The sequence below is a fragment of the Cavia porcellus genome, unplaced genomic scaffold, assembly GCF_034190915.1.
Source record: "Cavia porcellus strain 051 isolate PalLab524CR breed Dunkin Hartley unplaced genomic scaffold, mCavPor4.1 scaffold_6, whole genome shotgun sequence".
In the NCBI taxonomy this organism is placed as follows: Eukaryota; Metazoa; Chordata; class Mammalia; order Rodentia; family Caviidae; genus Cavia; species Cavia porcellus.
Window position 1 is genome coordinate 57,579,550 of NW_026947489.1, and position 17,728 is coordinate 57,597,277.

Sequence of the window (17,728 nt, forward strand, 5' to 3'; positions counted from 1 at the left end):
AGGAGCTGTGTGACACCTTTGCAAGGGCCCCAGGATGAGAGCCAGGCATGCATGAGCCAATGAGGGACATCACACATCTGTGCAAAGCCCCTGTGTCACAAACAGTGCTGCTATTGGCACCTCCTAGGGCACAGCATCTGCACACAGTCCCCAGAACAGGCAGGAAGGCGCTCAGGGACAGCCAAGAGGCAGTGCATGCTTCTTGGGGTGCTCTGACTGGATGCCCACAGATTGCATCGGAGAGAGTGCAGAGCAGGCAAGGTGTGGGCCTGGGCCACAGTGAGAAAGGATGGCAGGGAGAGGGACAGCCCGCTTGCCAGCCCCAGGCTCCTGTGCCCAAGGGTCAGGGCTCAGGACAGCTCCATGTGCCCCATATACACACTAACACAACTGTGCAGACTAGTACACTACTGCCTGTACACGACCACCACCACGTTCACCACTGTGTACACACACAACTATCCACAAACACAACACTGTCCCACACACCACTATGCACACACGTACTACTCACACCACTGACTAAAACGCCACTGTCCTTACACACAGACCGCTGTCCACACGCTAACACATCATTGCCCACACATCACTGTCCACACTCACATACCACCGAGCACTCACTCTGCCGCCGCCCACCAGCTGGCGCAGGCTGCTGGCACAGGAGAGATGCTGCAGGCAGACAGGTGCGTGCGGCTGCACCATAAGGAAAAGTGGGCGGATGGGCAGGAGGGGCAGGGAGATGTGGGTAGGAACCAGAGTGAAGGAACCAGGCCTGGTGCTGTGCCCGCACCTCCACCATATGGATCCCTGGAGATGGTTTGTTTGCTTTCTGAAATAGAAGTTCCAGAGCCGCGATGATATTTATTTACACCCTGTCTCCAATGCCCAGCAGACGCCACAGGAGGAAACGCATGATACAAAGGAGAGACAGGAGCGATGGGCAGAGAACACGAAGCCAGACCTGGAGCGAGCACTATGCCCTCGCCTCATCTAGGCCACACAGGCTTCTCTTGGGGGCTCTTCCAGCAAAGGAAGAAAGATGGTTTTTAAAAAGTAATAATTCACCCATGATTGCCACACGCTGCGCTCTGTGTGTGATGCCACTGGATTTCCCCAACAAACTGCACATGAGTATTTCCTGCTGCCGCTGTACCATGCAGCGACACAGGCTCAGAGCGGTCAAGGTGCCTGTCCAGGGGTCACTCGGGGGAGACCCAAGGAAGAAAGTCGGGCTCCTGCTCCCCACCTCCATCTCCCCGAGGCTGTAAGGCTCTGGCAATGGAGCAAGCAGCCGCCACCGGATGCAGCACAGGGTCTCTGTGGAGCCCGCAGTTCCCAGAAGGTGTCTGCTAGGATGGAGGTGCAAAGAGTGTAGATTTTGGAGACAACCCACCAACCCAGCTGCAGGCCTTGCAAATGACTCACTCCAGCCGAGCCTCCATTTCCTCAGCTGCAAAAATGGGGCAATAAAAGGAACCAGGCAGAGCTGATTTGGAGTTCAATGACAAAAACAGGAAGGGGGCTGGCACGGTGCTGAGCGCCAAACACGGTGCTCAGGAGAGGGTTGCGTGGCGGCTTCCCTGAAGGTGACCCAGGGTCTGCGCAACGCACGTCCTGGCCGTGTGCACAGCAGTGGAGTGCGCCCGGGTGCTGTTGGCTGCTGCAGCCGCATCAGGGAAAAGAACTGGGTCAGAAGGCAGGTTTTTCCAGCCTGGTGAAATCTGGCTCCAAGGAGACCAAATAAAGGAAGAAAAGAGACAGGGCAGAGAGACAGAGAAAAGGAGAAAGAGTCGCAGATCAAAGGAGACAGAAAAAAGGGCAAGTGGATAATCACAAAAGAAACTGCTGGAGAGCACCCCAAAGGCAGCACCCATCTATTGCTTCTAGCTCAGTATAAAAGACCATGTCCTTTCAGTCCTCAAAAGTGTTGGGGGGGGATCCTCAAACTCATGTCACTTCGCAATAACTACGGACTGACCATTGCCATAAACTATGTCTGCCAAAGATGTAATGGTGTGGTTGGCACAGGAGGCTCTAGACACCAGTGAGCCGTGGGCCTGCCCCAGCTGAAAGGGCAGGGGACAAATGCAATGTCACGTGGAAGATGACAGCAGAGAGCAGAGCTGAGAAAAGCCTTTGCTTCTGGCCCAGTGACACTCACACTTGGGATCTTTCCTCCCTGCCGGCTGCCAGCGACCAGAGGATCGAGATCTCCAGAACTGCTTGGAAATGGGGGGGGGGGGGGTGCGTCAGGGAGGGGGCCAGCCTTGAGGCCACTGCAGCAACTGTGGGCCCCACAGCAGCTGGAAATGTGAAAAGAAAAAAAAAAAGACTTCAGACTAACAGATCTATAACTCGTCTATAAAAACGGCTGGAAATAAACACCCTCCTCCTCCATCCTTGGGGTGCTTGTCGCCTTCCAGCACCATCTGCTCACACCATGGTTGGCTGTGTGGGCTCGCGTGCCAGACAGCTCTAGTGTGATGCGTGGCCTTCCTGCCCCTAGCCAGGTGACCCTTGCTGAACAGATTTTCTCATCTGCAGGATGGGAACAATAACAGCTTTAGGAAGCCACCACGAGGATAGGGGGTCCTACTGCACCAGCCCAGTGGCTATTAGGTCTCTGTGGATGACCTTTCCCTTCCCCTTCTTCTGAACTTGGAAATCCTGGAAATCAGCTGCCACCTCGATGGAGCCCGGTGGGTGGGCAGGCACTTCGGTGTCTGCAACCTTCTATCTGCCTCCCATCTCCTGTCCCATGTCAGTGGAAGTGGGATGGAGCATAGCAGGCTTTGCCCCTTTGGTGTTCCCTGATCGCAGGAAGATGCCCTCAACTGCTGCCCATGGGGATGGCCCACGGCCATAACCTGCCCACAGATGCCTCCGTCTGTGCACAGCCACTCCCAAACTCTGCTCCAAGCCAGAGGAACTCAAAAGGTGGCTTCCCATCCACCTCATCCTGTACCTTCCCTCCCCAGGGACCGATTCTCTCTCCCACCTGTGCCCACTCAACACTCAGCCTTCGATATGTGGTGAGAGGAGGCTGAAATTCCTGGCTTCTTGTCACTTCGGAACTGCAGAGACTACTTCTGGTTGATACTCACGTGTGTCTTGGTACTTCCTGCCATTGTCTAGTGTCAGATACCAGAAAGATGTTTGCTCAGGGTTTGGACTAAGTGGACCGTGGTGGGCATTTCAATACCCAATAGCTCTCATAAGACGCAAGGTCTACATGGACCTCCCCCTACCCTTCCCTGCTCTGGAGGAAGAAAGGGAAGATTTAGGGGGGACAGAAGTCCTCCTTCTTCAGTGCTGAACTATATGACCAGGCCTAACGCCATCCCTGCTGAAAGAGGGTAACAACATTGTAATTCACCTTGGCCATTTCAGGGCTGCTATTTGAGTTTTCTAAGGGTGAGATCCTCACAACAAAAGATGCCTTGATGGAAGCCAGGAGGTATGTAAGAAGCATCTGCTATGGGAGGGGCACTGAGCCAGGCACTGGGAACAGCCATGAAGACAACCAGACATGAACTCGGGTGGGGGTGATCCTCATCCGGCAAGGGCCCGTCCCTCTCCCCCCTCCTGGGCAGGACTCACCATCCCTGTGTTGGTCACTCGAGGGAAGTTCTTAGAAACTTCTCTGAACACAGGAAGCTCAGGAAACCCTGCATCCTCTAGGAGAGGCAGACACCAGGCCTGGAGTCTGTCACACTGATTCAGATGAATAGGCCTGCAGTGCCCATCGGAGAGCAGACGCTGGCTTGGTTGGCATCCCCATGATGCCTGGGGAATGTGCTTCTGGGAGGTGGCTACCAAAGAAAGCTGGCTTGGGAGACGATAAGGAACAGAATCAGGTGAATGCTGTAGTCAGCCTGGCCCACCTCGTGGCAAACACAGACTGCAAAGACGATCAAGGTGGGTGTAGGCAGTCACCGCTGGTTCACACGGAGACACAGCGGAAGGAGACAGACTCACAGGGCGAAGGATGAGCAGATGCAGAGGACTTCTTGGGGTGAAGGCTGAGGAGTGGCCATGATGGCACCAGCTGGAGCCAGCTGCCCACACCAGACTCGTGCAAAGGGCCTGTCTTCCCCCAGAGCTGTCCTTTTGCTGTAAGTGGCTGAGCAGCCTGTGACATTTTTAGCTTCGCTTCTGCCCCTGCTCAGCCCCTTGTCAGCCAATCCTCTGCTTCCTTGGTGACAGCTCTATGTCAACTCCAGGACACAAGCCCCCCAATTCTGCCCATGGCTAAGCATGTGGACTGATTACATGACCAGTGACTGTCCCCAGGACCCACTTAGACTGAGGTCATATCACAGAGTCAGGCAGAAACTGAGGCTCCAAGATTTGTCCAGTTTAACACAGCTGGACTGGCAAGGTTTGGAGTCCAGTCCCTCCCCTGGCACTTGCTGTCTGTCATCCAAGGCTTCCCCACCCCTTTAGGGGGACTATAGGACAGGATCCCCAGGGGCAGTCCTGGCATATCACAGAATCAGGGGCCACTAGATCCGGAAGGCCTTTGAAGCAAATTGCTAATGAGGCTCCTTCTCTTCCCATCCGAAGCTTTCACTAGGCACTGTCCATCCGTCCACAGCAGGAGGCACCCTCCCCGGCCTAGCTGTCCCTCCTGGGCCTCAGGGCAGACTGCACCTAGCCAACAGCCTCCAGGGCCAGCAGCAGAGCACCACTGAGGGCACAGGCCACTGGCTGCAGACTTCTTCTTTAAACCCACACACGGCCTAGGGGCCACGGCCTTGCCTTCCCCACCCCTTCCTGCTGCTGCCCCCTCACTCACCCCTTCTCACAGGAATACCAGTCTGCTCCGATGCCAGCGGGTCCTAGCAGCCACATGCATTTGGTACCCAGGGCTCCACTGAGGCCAGGGGCATTGGATCAGCTCCCGCTGGGACCAAACCAGCAGACCACAGGAAGAGCACCACCCCTCCCTACCCTAGGCCCACCTTCTGATATGACTTGTGGGACTGAGTACCCCCAAAAGTCCCACAATATTCATCTCTGCATGCAGTCAAAGTGAAAAATCTCTGAGAGCCCCTGGGGGATGGCAACTCACCCAAAGAGATAAGGACAGAAACCCCAGGGACCCAGTAAGTGGCTCACAAGGATGCCAGCCATTCCCCAGCTTGTCCTGACTGTGACAGCCCGACCCCTCAGTGCACCTGGGGATTGTCTTCCGTGCATGATGGCCTACTGGGGTAGACTTGGGGAACCGAGGGAGGCCTGGGGGAGACTCAGGCAACCCTGAAGTCACAGATCAGTTGGCCCCTGTACCCCCAGCTTCCACATCTGCAGCATTTCCAGTGTATTTGGGGTTATAAATAATTTAGAGAGGACTTGGAATATAGCAGATGCAGGTAGATTACAAGCAAACACTACTTCATTCCACCTATGGAACATCCTATGACTTTGGTGTCCTCTGGGACCCTGGAACCCTTCCCCACAGACACCAGGAGAGGACCCTGTTCATCTTCTGGGGCACCCACCTGTCAGGCTAGGTCTCTGTCCCCACAAGAGGTGGCCCTTAAGTTCCAGGCCAGGCTCCATCATCAGCCCTGGGGGCTCCACCTGGCTTTCCCCATTGGCCCAGGCCTTCTCCTAGCCCATCTCACTGTGAGCAAGGAGCCTGCCTGTGAATGCACTCAGACAAAGTCTTCAAGGAAGAAAACCAAATTCACACTAGAACACATAACTAAAGAGTCACTTCCACTGAAAAGAATAACATTATCTTATGACTTAACAGAGACCCTATCACGGCATCAGGTAGAAATTACTGTGACTTACAGCCGTCGCCAGACACCCTTCTAATTGCACAGAGCAATTGGAGACACAGGGTTGTGCCAAGACATGCGCTCCCTCTACCACTCAGTGCTTCCTGCAGATAGGTGGGGCTGTGTAGGCATCTCCCTCAGCAAAAGGCCACACAACCCTCCCGGGTGGGAGAGGAAGGAGAAAAGTAAAAAAAGTGGCCTCAGTAACGTTCTGAGAGGTTCTTTTTATTGTGCCAACAAGATGTGCTCTGCCTGAAAGTTTTTTCTAACACAGTAATTGATTCACCCAGATTCTCTGAAATTATTTCCTAAAGTTAAGCATTTCAGTCCTCAGAGACTGGGGTTCTGCTGTTGTTACTATTGTTGTTTGACTTTGTTTTTCCCATTATGTCTGCCTGGCTTTTGCCTTTCCTCACCACCAGCATTACTGTCATTAGTGTTGGCTACATGGGAGGTGGATTCCTCAGGGCTGTAATGTGACAAGGGACAGCACAACGCCCTCTTTCAAGGACCTTCTGCTCTCATTGAGGAGTCTAGTGAACACATTAAAAGGAAAATAATTAGACACAGAATGAGAATTGTGTAATGGCTGCTGTATGCGGCTCGAGCCTCCCAGGCATGAGAACTCGGGTAGCCACCAGCCCTCAGCTGATCCCTGATCAAGAATTTCCACCAAGGAGGTATCTGCCTTGACAAAGCTTGCACCGCCTTCCCAGGAACCTGAGTACAAACCCCAGCCTTCTTGCTAATCTGGGATAACTGTAAGGAGCCATCCCAGTTCCAGAGTGTTCCAGAATGTCCCAGGGCTTTTCCAAGGTTAAGGCCTCTGTTGTGGCCATTTCAAAACCCAACTTCTCCCTCTGTCTGATCCGGCTTGCTTTCCTTATCTAAAATGAAGGACCAAAGTAGAGGTTCAGAATAATCTTCATGTGAAGGTCACCTAAATCACTTTTCTAACCTCTAAGCTGAGAAGTGGGCATCCTTGGCAGAACTACAGGCCAAGCATATGAGCCCTCACCTCTGGTCTCTAAAACGTTTGGTTTCCGCTCTTCCCAATATTACCTGAGAAGAAGACCCAGTCACATGGCCTTGGAAGGCTCCCCAACCTCACCAGACCAGTCCAGGCCCAGCGGCTATTCTCTCTGGCTCCCAGGGGCTACTTTCCTATCCAGCAGGTACCCAGCAGCAACAGCAGGAAGCCAAGTTCCTCCCTTAAACCAGGTTGGTACCATTGCCTGGTATCTTCCTGTCCTGAGGCCTAGAATATTCCATTACCTGTGTCCCAAGGTCACTCTAGAAATCTCAAAGTACACTCAATCAGCAAAGTACAGTGACAAGGAGACAAGCAATCTCCTGTTCTCCTGACATTGGCTTCTCTCAATGGACACTCACTCACCTTGGGTGATGGAAACAGGCAGCTATCAAATGTCCAGCTTTGGAACCCAGCTCCACCACCCTTAGCACACCCCTGCGCCTGCCCTGATGCAGCTCCCCAAGGCCACCAACCGGGACAAAGCTGTCCATATCGTTAAGATGCCAGAGTCACATAGAGACCTCTGACTCCAACCTTCTTTTAAAGTACTGAGCCAATCATCAAGCAATCAAGCAATACAAATGCTAGAGAGGCTGTGGGGGAAAAGGAAACCTATCCACTGTTGGTGGGAATGCAGACCAGTGCAACCACTGTGGAAATCAGGGTGGAGATTCCTCAAAAAACTAGGATTGGAGGTTCTATTAAACCCAGCTATTCCCCTTCTGGATATCTTTCCAAAAGAACTAAAAACATCATACCACAGTGATATATGTACACTCATGTTTATAGGAGCAGAGTTTATAATAGCAAGATCTTGGAAACAGCCTAAACGCCCATCAACTGAGGAATGGATAAAAAAGAAGTGGTATTTGTGTACAGTGGAGTACTACTCAGCCATAAAGATGGATAAACTGGACACTTTCATACATAAATGGAAGCAACTTGAGAACACACTGATCAGCAAAATAAATAAGACACAAATGTGCAAGCATCATATGGTTCCTTAGTGTGGGAAGCTGAAAGAAAAAACATATGTACATGTGTTTGTATATAAAAAATAGTTAACATAGCTATATTGCTGATTTCTCTGAATTCACTAAAGAGAAAGATTTGTACCAGTATTGTTCGGACATTTGAAGGCAATCTTGTGCTCTGGGTGCTGCCCAGCATTTGGGGATGCTGCCACCTGATTGACATGTTTGGAAACTTTGTTGTATATTTTTTTGTCTTTTTTTCTTTCTTTTTATCCTTGAATAAAAAGGATTTGAGAAAAAATAATTAAAGTATTGACCCAGAGGTGCATGCCTACTATCCCAACATTCAGGAGGCAGAGGCAGGAGAATTGCAGAGGGTTTGAGGCTAGCATGGGCTACATAGTGAGTTCAAGACCAGTCTGGGCTACCCAGTAAGATCCTGTCTCAAAAAAATGCTATTTAACACAAATTAGTGTATTTATTACAATATACTACTATCTACACAGATGTAGAGAGGCTTAGGAACTGGCCACCTCACACAAATCCCTTCTATCCCTGTGCATATGACTTTGGATGTGACCTGTCACTCTTCCCAGCCAGCAGCAGGACTGTTGCTCCTGAATCTGAGCCACGTGACACAAACCCCAAGCTGCCAAGCTCTGGAGTCTAGGACTTGCTTTCTGCTGCCGCCTAGATGGACAGCTAGACACACAGCCAAGCCCTGCCATCACCCAGCCACTGTGGAGTCAGCTGGGTGTGGACAGACCCCTGAGGGGAACCATCCTGGACTCCCATCCTGCCTGCCTGCAGATCTGCCTTGACCTTGGAAGCTCCCATGGACGGACAGAATTGTGAGGTGGAATACATCAGTTGCCTCAAGTTTCTAGGGCTCTAGTGTCTTTAAAACGGTGACGGTGACCTGACAGTGACATGTGGCCAAGGTCACTTTAGGGGGCAGGAGGGGCAAGCTTCTGGCCCCAGTGATGCCCTGCACAGGACAATTTCTGCTAATAGGAGGGAAATGCTGCCCACCAGGTGTCTTACAGAAGAACCTGCCGGGACTCCTGGTTTGGTCCTCAGTCTAATGTTTTATTTAAAAAAACAAAACATAAGGACAAAGTCCTAGGGAGTGAAGCCTATGAATGTATGGAAATCAGGTTATTTACTTCTGAGATCAGAAGGATAAAGAATAACCTTCAGTGACTACCTAAAAAGACTCCAGGAGTCTGACCACCCTAAGGACAAGAAGGGCAGCATGCAGATGGCCAGTGTCCTCTGTGTGCCCCTAGGGCAGAGAGAGTCTGACCTGCCCTCTTCCTCCTCCTCCCTAAGGCAGCCACCATCAGGCCTCGGAGATCAAGGTCAGTGCTGAGCAGATTGAAAACTCCGCTAAGATACGGGGGAGGTTTTTCTCAGAAGGCTGGGCTGGAGCCGCTGTGACCCTAGATGACTGATGAACAGTACTATCAAGAATGCTTCGCAGGGTTATTTCAGAGATAAAGAGCAGCAGCTTAAGGAGAAGCTCACATCTGAATATTCCTATCAACACTGGCTAAGCCAAGTGACAACCAGGCCGTCCACGTGGCATCTGATAATCAATGACACTGATCAGTCTCACTGTACACATGGACGCCCACCACAGTGTCCGAGTTGCACGGTGGAAGACAGCACATGGGGTGCTGCATAGACAGAATGCTGTTGGCCAGGACTGGCTAGGGTGGCCTTGGACTCAAACCTGTGACCTGGTAGCTGTTTGTGTGGCCGATTCTGTGAGCAGGGTGACCAGGAGGAAGGTTTCCATGTGTGCCCAAGAGATACATGGCTGCTTGCAGCCTGCCTGCCTATCTTCTGGAAGTGACAGGAGACAGAGCTGCCTAGGTCTCCCCAGCCCTCAGCATCCCCAGCCCCGGCCATGTCAGCAGCCACACCACAGGGCCAAGAGGGGGCACTCTGGACAGAAGGTGCAGGCTGGTTCCTGCAGCACCTGGCCCTCTGACACTAGGATTCCCAGATCCTGGAGGAAATGCAGTCCAGACAGTGGAAAGCAGTGGGCCTTCCTGGGCCACCCACAGGCCAGGCCAGGACCAGAATCTGCTCTTAGATTCTAATGGCCTGAGTATCTGACTGTGCCTGAGGTTAGGGACCAACTGGGGTAGCTTCCCAGGGCTGCCATTGGCCAGCACCACAGACTGGTGGCTCAAAATGCACAGTCACAGTTGTGGAGGACAGATGTCCAAGATCAAGGTGATAGCAGGACCAGGCTCCCTTTGACACCTCTGCAGGAGGACCTCTCTTTGCTGCTTCTGGGAGTTCCTGTCCCTTGGCTTGGGGTGGCATCACTCAATCTCTGCCCATCTCTCCCACATGGCATGGCCTTCTTCCCTCTGTGTTTCTGTACCCGAGCTTCCTGTTCTTATAAGGACACCAGTCACACCCCATCAGGGTCCACTCTAATGGTGCCATCTCGATTGATACCTTCATTCCTTCTGGAAAGACCATTTCAAACAGGCTCACACTCACAGACACAGCGGATCAGTACTGTGGCATGCAGTTCAACCCATCACACTGTTGTTTCTGCATCCTGAACCCAGCATGGGCCCCAGAATACAGACCCAAATCAACCCAGTGGCTTCTAGTGCCAGCCACCCTGAAAACATAGCTGCAGTGACCCGGCAACTCTCCATTTCTTTATCCACACTCCAAGCGGTCTGAGCCCCTTCCAACACAATCCCTCAGCCCATGGCATCCTTCCTCTTCCCCTCCCCAGCCTGAATGGAGAACGCTGCCCTTGTGCTGGGCTCCCCAAGAAAGACAACGGTGAAGCTTGGTTCCCTGCAGTGAGGACAGTGCTGTTGTGCTGTGGAGAAAGGGAATCCCGGGGTTACCAAGAGCAAGTTGGTCTCCGCGGTACATTTATCAGCAGCTCAGTGCCCAGCCAGCAGATGCCAAACTCAGAGGCTCTGAATGAAGCCCCAGAACTCAAGTGATATCTGATTGGTCCATGCCAAGCCCTGAGTTGGCACTGAGGGCTTCCTGTCAACAGGAAGTAAAGGATGGAGATTACATTTTTTTCCAAAGTAGGTACATAGTGGAAGAGATGAGTGCAATTTTGATGAATTATTTCAAGCAGGGCTGAAATAAACAATCCACCCTAGAGACATTCTCCTACTGCAGGGGATGCACAGCCACTTCCTTGGGTCTGGCTGCATGTGCTGCCAATGGGCAGCTGGGGAGGTCTCCCACAAATACCCTGTGGTCACACCTGAGGGACACAGCTTCTGCCTAGCATGGCTCCTCCTATCCACTTACAGCAAGGTCACGGGCTGACCGACCAAGCAAACTAAGGGCTGCTTCCATATGGAGGCTCAGCACTTTATTTGACTCTGTTCTGCCAGGTTTCAAAAGATGCTGGAAACACACAGGGGTTAACAAGATGGGTGGGTCCACTCTCTTGAAAGAAATGGGAGACACCTGGTGTTTCTGAGGGGGCTGTGCTCACTGTTCACATTCCAGATCGAAAGAAGGGTGGATGGAGAAGGGCAGTGGGCTCCTCACTAGCTCCTCCAGGTGTCCAGGGCTCCTAGAGAAGCAAAAAGGTGTCCAGAAACTAAAAATCCCTTGCAGTGAGCTGGACAGGTCAGAATGGGAAGACAGGCCAAAGAAAATTAGGTCAAGAAACAGCATCATTTCAGAACACACTTAGCTATCTTAAGGTTTCAGAAGATGCAAATCGATGTAAGAGTTATGTAAACAAAGCCTGAACAGATGAAGATATATTGGAAAAACAGAGTCAGATAAGGTGCTTCCAAATCATTTTTTCCAAATAATTTCTTTAGTCAATCTAGGTTTGGTTAACTATTTACCATTTATCCAACAGTGACTGTCAAAGAGCCATGACACTAAGCCCCATGGAGAGACTAGAAATGGTAATGTGGTTTTTCTAGGTTTTACTAGGGAGGGGCAGATGCCAGCAAAGAACTGAGAATCCTGACAAGTGTGTAATGTGTAAGAGAAGCCACACGTGAACACACCAGTTACTCTGGCTGCCTGTTCTGCTCCTTACCTGGTACTAGAGATGTGAGCTAACATCTAGGGTTGAAGGCTTTGTATTCGCCATGAGGTCATTCTGTGGCACTTGGCACCTTGCTCCTACAAGAATCTTGAAATCTTCTACAAATAGGTACCAGGACTGAGCAGGGCAGGAGTAGGAGACTGGAAGAGGGGAAAGATATGAGTGTTTTCTTCCATTCAAATTGTCCGTGTTATCCACCATGGAATGATAGGTGGATCATCTGCACCCAGGGGGATAAAGGGATGCGATGAAATAATTCAGCTGTCAACGTGTGATTCTGCCTGGCTCTGGGCGAGCTCTGCACTATTTCTACACCTATGATCCTCCACAGAGGTGCCAGCTTACTCGGCATGGCAGAGTCCTGGAGGAGTGGGAATCATGGACCTATCTCTAACTTCCAGTTCCTCTCTCGGGTCCAGCACTGTGCACAAGTGTAGTCTGCCCATGCGCAGGAGCCTCTGTCCACCCAGCATGCTGGAAGCAGCCTCCTGTCTGCCTTTATGAACCCAGGAACCACTGCACAGCACAGGGGACTCCATCTCCGAGGAGCTGGACTACTGTAGGTATTGAAGGTTGAGGGTGCACCAAGTTATTGAAAGCCACAGTCAAGAAACCTTCCAGAGTAGCCTAAATCAGAGTGGGCCCACTCTGATTTGGGGTGATCTGGGAGCTCAGCTTTGTTCGGAAACCAGAAGTACCCTGCCTTTGGTGCACAGTCAGTAGCCAAGGACATCTCTCCCCAGCACAGCTGAAGCGGATGGATATTTAGATCCATACAGAGGAGCAGACAGATAAATAATGAGTGATTGGTGTTTTAGTTGGTTTTTTCTAGTCATGGGTATAAAATACCTGACACAATGCCACTGAAGAGAATTTATTTTGACTTGCAGGTTTTAGAAGATTCAGTCCATGTAGTTCAGCTCCAAGGCAAAAATGGCATGGCACAAGGACGCAGGATAGAAAAAAAAAGCTCACCTCAGGACAGCCAGGACACAGAGGGAGAGTGGAGGAGCCAGCGACAAGAATATACACTTTAAGGTCACACCCCTAGTGACCGACTTTTTCCAGCCAGGCTCTGCCTCCTAAGAGTAAACAGGCCATGAACGTGAGGTCAGCACCCCATGATCGATCCAATCGCCTACAAAACACAAGAGACTCTGGGGGAACGTTTTGAATCTAAACCCTGACAGACAGACAGACAGAAAAAAAGAAAGAACAGCTGATGGAGATGGGAGGAATGGATCAGTATTCCACTAAGGAAGCTGGAAATCAATTCTTTTTAGCCCCCGTAGACCTAAGAATCCCCTAAGAACTTAATAAATACCCAGAACTGTAGCAATTCTGACTCTTGAGGTTGTGCTGAGACTTCCAGATTTCATATTCTAAGCAAATACTGGGTGTTTCTACCTAAGCTGGTTCAGGAACCACACTTGGAAAAATGCCAACTAAATCCTAACCCAACAAAAAGGTCATACACACCAAGCTCAAGGCAGGGTCAAAGCTGACACCTCCACTGTGTGGTACCCCGCCAACCCCCTACTTCCTTGGGGCTCCCACCCAGGGAATTTCAGAAGTGGGACAACAGAGGGCATAGAGTCCCCTGGTCCTCCAGCCCTGGGGGCAGAACACAGCCCCCTTCCCACCCTTGTCTGGGAGAGCTGAGCACCGGCGAGACTGCAGACCATCACCAGCCTGGACGGCACTGTGGCCTCCATCATCTGTGGCTTCCCTGGCGGACACACAGCGGCCAGGGACACAGGAGCAAGAGACCGCCCAGACCCATCCTGTCTCCACAACCTTCTGTGACCGACCAGCTGTCCTTGGCTCTATTTTTAGTCTGTCTCCAGTGACTGAAGGATTTCTGGAGCTCCTTCCCCCAAGAGGGCAAAGGACATGTGCACTCTGTCACTAATGCCCTGCTCAGCAGGGAAGAAATGAATCCCTCTGCCAGCCCCAGTGTCCCCACAGGCTTCTGCCCTGGGTCCTTCACCAGGAACCCCTCCCTCCCTTGTTCCTTGGCTGCCAGTTCTGTTATGGCTTCTAGACAGTTCCAAAGATCATGATGTGCCAGCCAAAAAGTCACTGATTGAAATACGTCATTGAGATGCATAGATTTCAACAATCCTAAAGAAGCTGCTTTTGCTAAAAGAGGGGGAAAAAAGAAGAAAAAATACACTGGCTTCCAAAGCGCTGGCAGAGCGCCACGCCCACACTTCCAGGGACTGACTTTCTCAAATCATGCCTGGCCTGTCCACTATTCTTCTTCCTTGGCACTGGGGAATAAGAAGGCAAAGCTGAGAGACTGGCACATCACAGCTCTAACCACTGCGCCTGTTTGCACCTCTCTACTGTAGCCTTGGATAGGAATCTACACTCAGTGGCCCTCTCTTCCAATCTTCTAACCCTAACCCTAACCCTAACCCCCACAAGACCCTGGAGGTCTGCCATGATGGTGACTCATGCTGGGTGACAATGAGGCTAACACCAGGCATGGTGGCACTCTCAGCTGGACCCATCCTGGGTACCCAGACATCCACCTTCTAATTCAACTGCTAAGTTAGCTGAGAATTCTAGGTCTGCCTTTTCTGCTCTGCTACAACTCATCAGCCTTGGGTTATCCCCTAAAATGGATTCTCCTAACACAGTGGGGGCCATTGGTTGGAAGTGGGGTGAAGATAAAGATGGCTAAAGACAATTCCAGTCCAAGGGAGGAGGTTTTCAGTGATTTCTCCAAGACCAGAAGCCATCGCCCTTCTCTGCACCAGACATGGGGGTGGAACCTAGGTGCCTTAAACGACTCAGTCCAATTGAAGAAAAAGGTTGTGGTCCCTAGAAACTCTGGAGGTCTTAACAGCCAAATGCCACTGGACATTATCAAATGTCCCATACTCACAGGGCTGCCAAAGCCACAGTCTTTAAGGAACAGCTCCTTGGAATCCAAGTTACCTTTGGACATGACATTCCTGGGATGTGGGGGATTCGATTGCCCCACAGATTTGCTGTTCTTGGCTCAGCGACCCCGTGGCTATGACTAAGCTCACTGATTTCCCCAAGAACAGGTCATTCCACTGATCATCTCCATCTCCTAACAAGGTCAGCTCTATTTCTGGCTCCTTCACCATCAGCCAGGCAGAAGGCCCACCCGTCCTCCAGAGCTCCCCCACCTGCCCTTCCCAGTTCTTCTCACATTCTGCCTAGTTCAGGTACTCATTCCCCAACCCTGAGCCCTCATTCCTTTACTCCATCTTTCCAAGTCATTCCCATGAACTGTAATTCTCGCCTGCATTTAATAGTCTCCATTTAGTCCCTCCCCACAATGACACCTGGAAAAAACTCAGGTTTGGTACTTTAGCTCCTCACAAGTGAGGAGACAGAGGCAGAGAAGCTAGGAGAGCCATGGGGTGACTAAGGAGGGTCCAACCCCAGCCAGAGATGTCCTGCAGAACCCACTCAGAACTGTCCCACCTAGGAAAGGGGGGTTGGCTACTGTTCCACAACTATACCCCTCCAATGGTCCCTCAGCACCACCCCAGCCCTTTCAGCTGTCCCTGAACTGGGCTGAGCCAGTGGCCATGGCCAGAAGGACTCCTGCAGGCAAAGAGAAGGATGAGAGTGCAAGGCTACACCCCAAAGCTGTAAGTGAGGTCAGGGTGACCACAGACTTCAGGGCCAGGGCACCCACAGCATTCCCCACATCTCTTTGTGGAATTCCTCATGCCTGGGCCTGGCCCCAAGGTAGGCTTGCCTGAGAAGACCCAGGACACCCAGTGAAACTGAAATTTCCCAGAAACAGTGGGAAAAAGCAGCACAGCCCAAACATGGCATGGGCCACGCTTGTGCTAAAATATTGAATGTTAATTGAAGGCAGCCGTCTTGAGTTCTGGGTGAATGATTTGGGGATGACAATGTGCAGTGCATGTACCATGATTGCTCCTGAATGACATGTTTTGAAATTTTGTGGTAGTTTTTTTCTTCTTATTATTTTTATCCCTCAATAAAATGGATTTGAAAAAAATAAAATAGAAAAACAAAAATGGTATGTTATTTGCCTGCAATCCTAATCTCACTGGGCATTTTGTATTCCTACACAGTAAATCTAGTAGCCCCCCCCTCAAGCTCCTGCTTGACCTGTCTCAATTGAGAGGAACCCACTGCATTGTAACCTGGTCCTTATGCCCTTCCCTCCAGGAGACACAAGTTCTCACTATCCTGGAAGCGGCCATCTCTCCCTCCGAGCTAAAGAAGAAACACACAGGCTCCCCACCAGCTCTTCCTCACTTCTACAAGCTGCTACTGTCATTTATAACTCTGGATCATTTACTGGCATCACCTCTCAGATAATTACGGAACTAGGTGAGAGGTGGGTGACACCTTGGTCCCCCTAGCAACTGCAAGCCTAGTGAGGACCAGGGCAGAAGCCCCTGCTCTGGCCCTGGATCTCAGTGTAAGGAAAGCACAGGGCACACAGGGACTGACACTCACTCAACTGCTGTGGAGAGAGTGCCACATTCAGGGAGGACAGGATGCTGAGAATATTGTAAAAAGCTGCCGTGTCACCCTTGGCTGCAAGGGCGGCCCTGGTGTTCCAACTACAACACGAGTTTTTGATGCTCACTGTCATCGCTGTCACTGGTTCTGGGTTTTGTCCTACACTAGCACCAGCACCGACCCGCGAGCCCATGATCACAAAGCTGTGTGTACACACATAAGCACATGCACACAGGTGGCGTCTGTGACAAGCTGCTCCAGATGGCCCATCCATAGGACAATGTCACTACAACCTTCTCTCCCCTCCTCTGTTGCCTTTTACAATTTGGTGGCCTGGTATCTATGGAGTAGTTATACATGTATATTATGCTTAAAATCGTAATGCCTTTACCACGAATTACTTTATTTCAACATTCATGTAACAAGGCAGGCAAAATGGGTATTTTCCCCATTCGACAAATGAGACAAACTGGTGAAATAAATGATCACCGTTAAACAGAGATTTTAGTAGCAACATCCAACTTTTAATGTTTTCCATCAAACCCTTATTACTGCGTGTCACCATCATGGTGGCCATACAGCAGCCAGGTGAGTCCAGTCTCCCGCTCCTTGGACTTCCACTGGGACCGGAAGGGCTGGCCGTGACCCCTGGACCCCTCCCCTCCCACATCTGTGTGATACATGCACCCACAGGGAGGGAACTTTTGGGTGGGAGAGGCGCTAAAGGAAGGCCTTCACACAGCAAGGTGCAGGAGGAAAACGCCTAAGGAAAGAGAGTCACCAGCTACCAACACGCCAGCTCTCACCATGTAGGTGAGAGAACACATTTTTCTCCTTGGAGCCCTCTGATCTGTGCGCGTGCTCGGTCTGTGCACGCTCGTCCGGGGGTGTGCCAGCACGTGTGTTCCGACAAGCATTTACTGGGTTGGTCGTGGCGAAGGGTGTGACGGGGGTGAGGGGCAGCGCACCCTTGGAGTCCAGATAAGCACCGCCCGCAGACGCACCTCCCACCACCCCACCCTACCGGTCAGAGAAGAGGACAAGCGGCATAGGGCTTCTGAGCTGGGTGGGCGCACGACCCCGCTAGCCGCTCCCTCTGGTTAGACGAAGATCGATCGATATCGCCAAAAGTCCACCTTAAGCTGCTGGTGTAGCTAAGGCTGAAGTTCGAGGCAGTCTTGCCCGGTTTAGGGAGCCCCGAACCCCCAAATACCACAGAGGCCCAAAACCTGCTCCAGGAATCTGGCCAAGGAAATGGCTGCAAAGAGGACCCTCTCAGGTCCCAGATACGTACATGAGAAAATTAATGGGGAGACGACTCCGTCCGACTCCGTCCTCTGCAGCCCCCTCTTCCCTCCCCCTCCGCAAGCTC

The 17,728-nt window shown here is 51.4% G+C and overlaps 1 protein-coding gene across 8 annotated transcripts in view; it reads right to left on the minus strand.

Moving 5' to 3' along the window:
- Prkag2 (protein kinase AMP-activated non-catalytic subunit gamma 2) overlaps window positions 1-17,728 on the minus strand; it is a 240,127-nt gene that overhangs the window by 221,460 nt on the left and 939 nt on the right. The gene's annotated exons all lie outside the window — the stretch shown is intronic.